At 35.6% G+C, this 8258-nt stretch overlaps 1 long non-coding RNA gene across 1 annotated transcript; it reads right to left on the bottom strand.

Moving 5' to 3' along the window:
• Positions 1–4706: 4706 nt before the first annotated feature.
• LOC138896916 (uncharacterized) lies at positions 4707–7990 on the bottom strand. Its single transcript, XR_011410493.1, has 2 exons — positions 7497–7990; positions 4707–5671 (listed from the first exon to the last, which is right to left on the bottom strand). It is a non-coding gene; the product is annotated as an uncharacterized lncRNA (long non-coding RNA).
• Positions 7991–8258: the final 268 nt, after the last annotated feature.

Genomic DNA, 8258 nt, shown 5'->3' with positions numbered 1-8258 from the left:
ATATCTGGGCCGGTAAGAAGTACCTGAATCTGCACAAAAAGATGTGCAGAAGCATAGTATGAGTACACCACAACGGTACCTAGTAAGTGTCAAGCCTAACCTCGGTAGAGTAGTGACGAGGTCAGGTCAGACCCTACTGAAAACTAATAATGGCATGGTAAAATGTTTAACAATATAATAAAATAAAATGACAATGGAAATGAATCAAGTAGCATGTCACCATTTAATTACACAAAATAATGGCAAATAATATCTCATGGAATCAAAACAGAATTCCTTTCAACTTCAAGAAAATCACAACAAATAATCAAAGGCAACTGTGGCCATAAATCAATATCAACAAGGGTACCTCAATCATGAGGTACCGCCTCGTATTCCCAAATCATAAATAAATTCACAATATCTCATTTTCTTATATCACCGCGAGAGCCTTCACAATTTATTTTAAAGAAAATATTTTTTTCCGAAATAGCATCCCGTGTTTTAGCCATCCTTATCATACCGCATGACTTCTAATAGTTTCCCCTACTAGCCATGCGTATCAAGACACCCTTATCTCACCGCATGCGTTTTAATACCCAGACCTTATACCACCGCATGCATATCAATATCACAATATATCATAATTTGTACCTCAAGTGCTCAAATAATTTAACTTGCCAAAATAGCTCAACAACAATATTTTTCCACAATAAAGAGCTCACGGCTCATGCCAAAATAAATCATCAATAATATTTTTTCACAATAAAGAGTTCACGGCTCCATCACAATGAGTACGAAAATCTTACAAAAATATTCAGGAATAAATAATTCAGCAACATATATTTTAAAATCTGTAATACGTTGCTTCAATACCAAATTTGAAAATGTCAAATACTTCATATTAATAATATTTAATTTAAAAAAATCAACCTTCAAATAATGCACAGAACAAAAGAAACCAAGTTCCAACTAAACATGTAAAACAATTAGCAGGAAAAGGTCAAGCAAATTTAAAGTATATAACTCATATCAATGATAAAGAATATAACAAGATAAAATTATTTAATTAATGCGCAACAGTGATCTACAGAATTTAAAAATATAATCTTTCACATTTATCCCGTGTACACACTCGTCACCTCGTGTACACGACTTTCAACATATTACAATTATCAATCCTAGGAAAAATTTTCACCACACAAAGTTAGACAAGTCACTTACCTTGACTTGCTCCAATTTAATCACGTAGTATGCCCTTTCCTCGATTTTTCGACTCCAATCCACTCGAATCTAGTCATAATAAATTCGATACAGTCAACAAAAATTATAGAATTAATTCCATAATAAAATACTACACTTTTCAATAAAAATCCAAAATTAACTCAAAAATTGTCCGTTGGGCCCACATCTCGGAATCCGGCGAAACTCACAAAATCCGATAATTCATTCAATTACGAGTCCAACTATACCAGTTTCACTCAAATCCGACTCTGAATTGACACCGAAATCTAAAAAATTCGTTTCAATGAGATTTCTAAAATTCCCCAAATTTCAATCTCAAAATACTAATTAAATGGTAAAAACAATGATATATTCGTGCATATTGACCAAATCCGAGTTAGAATCTCTTACCTCAATATCGTTTCCTTGAAAATCTATCAAACATCGCCTCTGCTCAAGCTCCAATTTGTTAAAAATGGCAAATGGTACGAATGCCCTCATTTATAATTCTGCCCAGGTAGCCCCGATCATGACCCTCGATCATGGCCCTCGATCGATCCTTGACCTCGATCGTGGATTCGATCCTGGCCCTCGATCCTGGGCTACGATCCTAGCCCTCGATCCTGGCCTTCGATCCTGGCCTTCGATCATGGCTTCGATCTGGGGCTCGATCATGGCCTCGATCCCGGGCCTCGATCATGGCCCTCGATCACGGGGCTCGATCTTGGGCTGCCTCGATATTGGGCTCGATCACAACCTAGAATTTCCAGCATAAGAGAAAAATTGCAGCAGCTGTTTTAAGTCCAACTTTTGATCCGTTAACCATTCGAAACTCACCTGAGGCCCTCGGGACCTCAACCAAATACACCAACAAGTCCTAAAACATCATATGAACTTATTTGAAACCTCAAATCACATCAAACAACGCTAAAATCACAAATCACTCTCCAATTCAAGCTTAATGAAACATAAGAATTTCCAACTTTTACATTCGATGTTGAAACCTATCAAATCATGTCCGATTGACCTCAAATTTTGCACACAAGTCATAAAAGACATAACGGAGCTATGAAAATTTTTGAAACTGGATTCCAACCCCGATATCAAAATGTCAACTCCCCGGTCAAACTTCCAAACTTTAAATTCCTATTTTAGCCATTTCAAGCCTAATTTCACTACGGACTTCCAAATAAAATTCTGATCACGCTCCTAACTCCATAACTACTATACGGAGTTGTTGGAATCATAAAAATTCTATTCCGGGGTTGTTTGCACATAATTCGATATCCGGTCACTATTTAAACTTAAACTTTTAAATTTTCATCAAAATTTCATAATTCCGGGCATATGCCCAAGTCCCAAATCATGATACGAACCTACCGGAACTGTCAAAATACTGATTTGAGTCCATTTTCTCAAAATATTGACCAAACTCAGCTTAGTTGAGTTTTAAAGCTCTAATTCATATTTTAATTCATTTTTCACATAAAAACTTTTCAGAAAATTTTATGGACTATGCACGCAAGTTGAGGAAAGATAAATAGTACTTTTAGAGGTCTTAGAATATATAATTAATTATTAAATTTAAAGATGACATTTTGGGTCATCACAAAGTTAATTTAAAGTGGACTTTGGTGCCAATTTTGTCCATATGGGGTTCCGAGCCTTAGAATAAGTTCGTATCATGATTTGTGACTTACACGTAAAGTTTGGCATCATTCTAGGATGTTTAAGTGTAATTCAGACGTGTTCAGTGAAGTTTGAAGGTTGAAAAGCTGAAAGAAAGGTTTTGGCAGTCGATTCATGATTTTGATATTGTTTGACGTGATTTGAGGCTTCTACTAAGTTCATATCTTGTTTGGGATGTGTTGGTGTGCTTGAATGGGGTATCGGGGGCCTCGTGGGTGATTCAGATTGGAAATCGAGTTGAGTTTAGACTTAGAGAGCACCTGAAGTGCACCAGGTCTGGTGCAATCGCACCTGCATAGGATTTGGTCGCAGGTGTGAGACTGCAGGGGCGTGTTTGGCATCACAGGTGTAGTGTTGTGCTGGACAGGGGGAATGCGCGGGTGCGAGGTTTTGGCCGCACCTGCGAGCTCGCAGATGCGGGAAGTTGAGCGCAGAAGCGAAGCAGGAGAGGCATGGCCTTCCGCAGATGCGAAGGCCTGAGCGCAGATGCGCAACCGTTGGCGCGACCAAACCTTACGTAGAAGCGGAGCGGACAGGCTGGTGAAGGCTCACACGAGCTAGCATTTTTTTGCAGAAGCGGGGACGACTGGTCTTAGAGGGGACCGCATCTGTGATGGAATTTTTCGTAGGTACGGAGTCGCAGGTGCGACTAGTGGACAGCAGATGCGAAAGTCGCTGGGCAGTGGGGTGCTTTTAATTCGAGACTTAGCCCATTCCTCCCGCATTTTTATTGGTTTGGGAGATTTTTGGAGCTCTTCAAGAGGGGATTCTCATCATCTATTGCAAGGTAAATACTTCCCACGTATTGTAAGTTAATTTCAAGGATTTCATAAGGATTTAAACATGAAAATTAGTAGAAATTTGAAATTTTGGTAGAAAACCTAAAAATTGGTATTTTTTGGATTTTGACCACGAAATTGGATATGAAAATTGAAATAAATCATATATTTGAGTTCTTGGCATCATGGGTAAAGTTTATCTTCGAAAATTTTCGGAATCCGGGTACGTGGACCTGATGGTTGACTTTATTGACTTTTTGAGCGGAGTTGGGAATTGCTATAAATGGATTAATTATATGCATTAGAGTATATTCTGATTGATTTGCACATTGTTTGACTAGTTTTGGGTTGTTTGGCTTTGAGTTGAAGAATTTTGAGCACAATAAGGAGAGATTTATTTCCATCCGGGATATCTTTGAATACCCTTACGCTTGCTTCTTTCTCAATAACAAGATTTTATCCGTCTTAACTTCATTTATTTCTAATCGTAAAGAAAAAAAGGACAAAGCATTTCAGTTGTGAACGTGGTATTGCGTAATTTGGGTCATTTTGGGCCTTTTAAACAGTTGGCATACAACCAATGCTGTAATTCTACTTCTTTCGCAGGTATGTTTTCAAATAATTTGCCTTCTATATTATACTGTATTATATAAACTTTCTTAAGATATCTGTATTGATATAATTTTGCTTTTTATTTATTGAGTACTTTCTTTAAATGATTAAATGTTGGAATCTCTCATAAACTAAGTAATACTCATATGTAATATATGCAGACGAATACATATATATGATATCAATAATCTTGTTAACAATTAAAAAGAGAACAATTGAAACCAAGTTGAAAATATATCATTAAATATGGTTTGGTCAAATAATGTTATATCCCGCTTAATTGAGCTTCCATTGAGTAATTTTTGTGACAAAGTTTTCTTATGTCTGCCGCCTATACTTAATTGTGCAATATCTTTTTTTTGCTAACATAGATTATCTCATGAAATTAATTAAAACTAATAGAGAATAATAAAGTGATCAAAACACGAGAAACTAAAACATAAAATTGTCTCTTCGAATAGTTGGACTTACTCATGCTTTCTTTCACCGATTAATACTAATTTAGAGATACACGTGTGTATCGAGCGTATCCAAAAAACTAGTATAAGATTTAAGATAAACCTATTGAATGCAGCCGTACCTAGCCCCTAGAGGAAATAAAGAAACCCGATTGAGTTGTATCCCACTTTAAGACTTGTATCAATCAAAGAGGGGATCTTGAAAATGATTGAATCTAGAATTCTACTATTGCAAACATGCAACAACCGAATTGACCAATGAGTTTTCCATTTCCGATGGAGTACCAAGATGACTTTTTTAAAGCATTGCTCATTAATGTTGGATGTCGTAAGCCATGATTTCCCTTCTTATTGTTCCTGTTTAATAGCAAAAGAACAGTAGTAGAAATAACATCGTAGTTTTTAGCCAGGACAAGTCAAATTTAACCACTAAAATAACATCAACAAAGTTCCACTTCAACTTTCCTTTGGATTGATGAGGTCTTCTTTGCCATTGTGGAAGTCACTGCATGTGTGAATAACTAATCTTGAATACTATTGGTCACTGATCAAGATATTTAAAAACAAATTAAAACACCAAGTACTCAACTTTTCATCTTATATAGTGATAAATTCATATTTGTGTTAAAAAAAAAAATAGAAAATCGCATAGTAGAAAATCAATCAAAGGACTACAATAAATTCCAATTCTTGAAGTAGAAAACTAACTTGTACTGTAAAGGCAAGAAATCACCAAAGAGCGGATAAACCAACAGACAAAGCATTTTTCATAAATAAATGCAAATGAAAATACACATAAAACATAAAGAAATCTAGAGAGAGAAAAAGAGAGAGAGAGTGGTGGGGGTGACAGATAGAGCAGTGAGTACACATAGCTTCAAGTATATCATATGCAAGAAAACACCATGTGTGTTCACTCTCTTCTGTCACCTTTAATTTTTGGGCGAAGGGGATTAAGATAAAACCTTTCACCCTATAGTTCTGCTCCTGAATACCATACCAATAATACCATATGTTCATAAACACAGATGCGCACATATATAAAACATAAAGAAATATATAGAGAGACAGTGGTGGGGTGACAGATAGAGCAGCGAGCACGCATAGCTTCAAGCATATATATATATCAATGCAAGAAAACTCCATGTGTGCTCACTCTCTTCTGTCACCTCCCTTTTATTACCCCAGCTATAGTTAACCTGGATTAATGTAGAATACAATTCTCTCCCGCCGACAAAATCTTTTACCACAAGAAGATGTTGGAAACCCTAGATCTGAAACTACAATCGCAGAAGTACTGTTTTGGAACAATGATTTTGATTTATGATTTGATGTGTGAGGAATGATGGGGAGTTTTATGGCCTTTATATAGGAAGAGAACTGGACAGTTGCATAACGTAAGGAATAAATGTGTGTTTATCTCTTTCCTTATGCGTCTATCCCCCAACCACTCATCTGGTATCTTGATAAAGTAGTCTATCCCCCAAATATATTATTTTGGAACTTCCCAGAGGAATTATACAATTATATTATATATATTGCATCAACCCATAACTGTATGATATGCATTTTTCCGTAAAAAAAGATAGAGATATCTGAGAGAGAAATAGGGACAAGAAACAACCTATTGACCTCTTAACCAACTAACTAGAGACCTCCATAAATTCAAATTACGCTTACCGATGCTTCTTGTAATATTAAGGACTCTGTCCCAATTTATTTTGGAATAGGTTTTTAAAGTTTTTGATATAAAATTTATATATTTAAAAAAATCTTAAAATATACTGTAAGTCACAATAAATAATAATTAAAAAATATTTAAAAGGTACATGAAATAATCACGATCAAAAGAAATATCAATTATTCTCAAAATCGGAATATTACTGCATAAATTGAGACGGCGAGAACATTTTTACCATTCCATGAGCACCTTTAATTTATATCCTTTTTCTTTTCTTCTCCATGAAACTTAATTGGCCTAATATGGACAGAAGAGGCTGCTCAGTGCTCAGTTTATGACAAGAGTATTACATGCACAGGCTGAGTGGCTTACCTTCTGGAATGGATAATTTCCCATGAACAGTTGTGAAAGCTGATGTTTTACCATTTACTTTGATGACCTTTATCTTATTTTAGTGAAGAAAGGATGACGTATACAAATGCTCCAAGGAGTAAACAAATGCTTTAATGTAGAAGAATATCACCTGTTGATTTACTTTCATTTTGGTGGTCCAAGCACACATATCCACCGAAAGAAAGGTAACAATGCATCTTGAAATGGGTGAATGGGAGAATCATGATTGATGCAATTTGTCCAAGACCTTATTGTTTACTCCAAAAATATTTGTAAGCGGTTTAAAAAGATACATGGTTTAATTCAATACGAATAATTAAGAATAACAGATAGATGAATTAAACACAAAATAAACGATAAAATGACCAAGCCTGATCTAAAAAAATTAGAAAATTGCATAGTTGAAAATCAATCAAAGGACTACAATAAATTCCAATTCTTGAAGTAGAAAAACTAACTTGTACTGGAAAGGCAAGAAATCACCAAAGAGCGGATAAACCAACAGGCAAAGCATTTTTCATAAATAAATGCAAATGAAAATACACATAAAACAGAAAGAAATCTAGAGAGAGAAGAAGAGAGAGAGTGGTGGGGGTGACAAATAGAGAGTGAGCACGCATAGCTTCAAGTATTTCATATGCAAGAAATTAAACACCATGTGTGCTCACTCTCTTCTGTCACCTCCCTTTATTTACCCCTAATAGTTAACTTGGATTTATCCGGCGGGCAGAAGACTGAAGATTCTTCACCATTAGAAGACTTAGGAAAGAACCCTAGATCTGAAACAACAATAGCAAATACTGCTTGATCACTAGAAGGGAACAATGCTTTTGATATATGATTTTGATGTGTGAGGAATGATGGAGAATCTTATGCCCTTTATATAGGAAGAGCATAGTCGTGGATCCAGAGTGTCACTTACGGGTTCACGAATTAATAGCTTTTGCACCGTAAATTTTGTCTCTAGAAGAAAACAACACACAGCGCAATGAATAAATGTGTGTATCTTTTTCTTTATGGCTCTTTCCTAAATATACTAATTCTGGAACTCCCCACATTACAGACAGAAACAGACAGGATATATGCTAGAGAAAGCAAGATGGACTGAGAGGGGATAAAAAAGGATTGAATTTTGTTAGATCTTATTTTCCCAAGAAACTCTTAACTAACTTACCAGAGACCTTGAATTCAAATTGCCCTGTTCGATGTTTCTTGTAAATATATACTATATCCTTTACTACCTTTTAGGCTTTTAGGAGTAACCTTTATCATTTCTCTTCTTTTTCTATCTATGTGATTGGTCTTCCATGGATCTTTATTGGCCTAATATGGACAGAAGAGGTCCCTCAGTTCATGACAAAAGGATTACATGCACAAGCAGTGCCTTCTGAAGTCTGACCTCATTTTGGTTTTAACTTCCCATATATAGTTAAGCTAATGTTT

This window comes from Nicotiana tomentosiformis, chromosome 8 (assembly GCF_000390325.3).
Source record: "Nicotiana tomentosiformis chromosome 8, ASM39032v3, whole genome shotgun sequence".
In the NCBI taxonomy this organism is placed as follows: Eukaryota; Viridiplantae; Streptophyta; class Magnoliopsida; order Solanales; family Solanaceae; genus Nicotiana; species Nicotiana tomentosiformis.
Note: the sequence above shows the minus strand (reverse complement) of the source record. Positions and strands in the feature narration are given on the sequence as shown.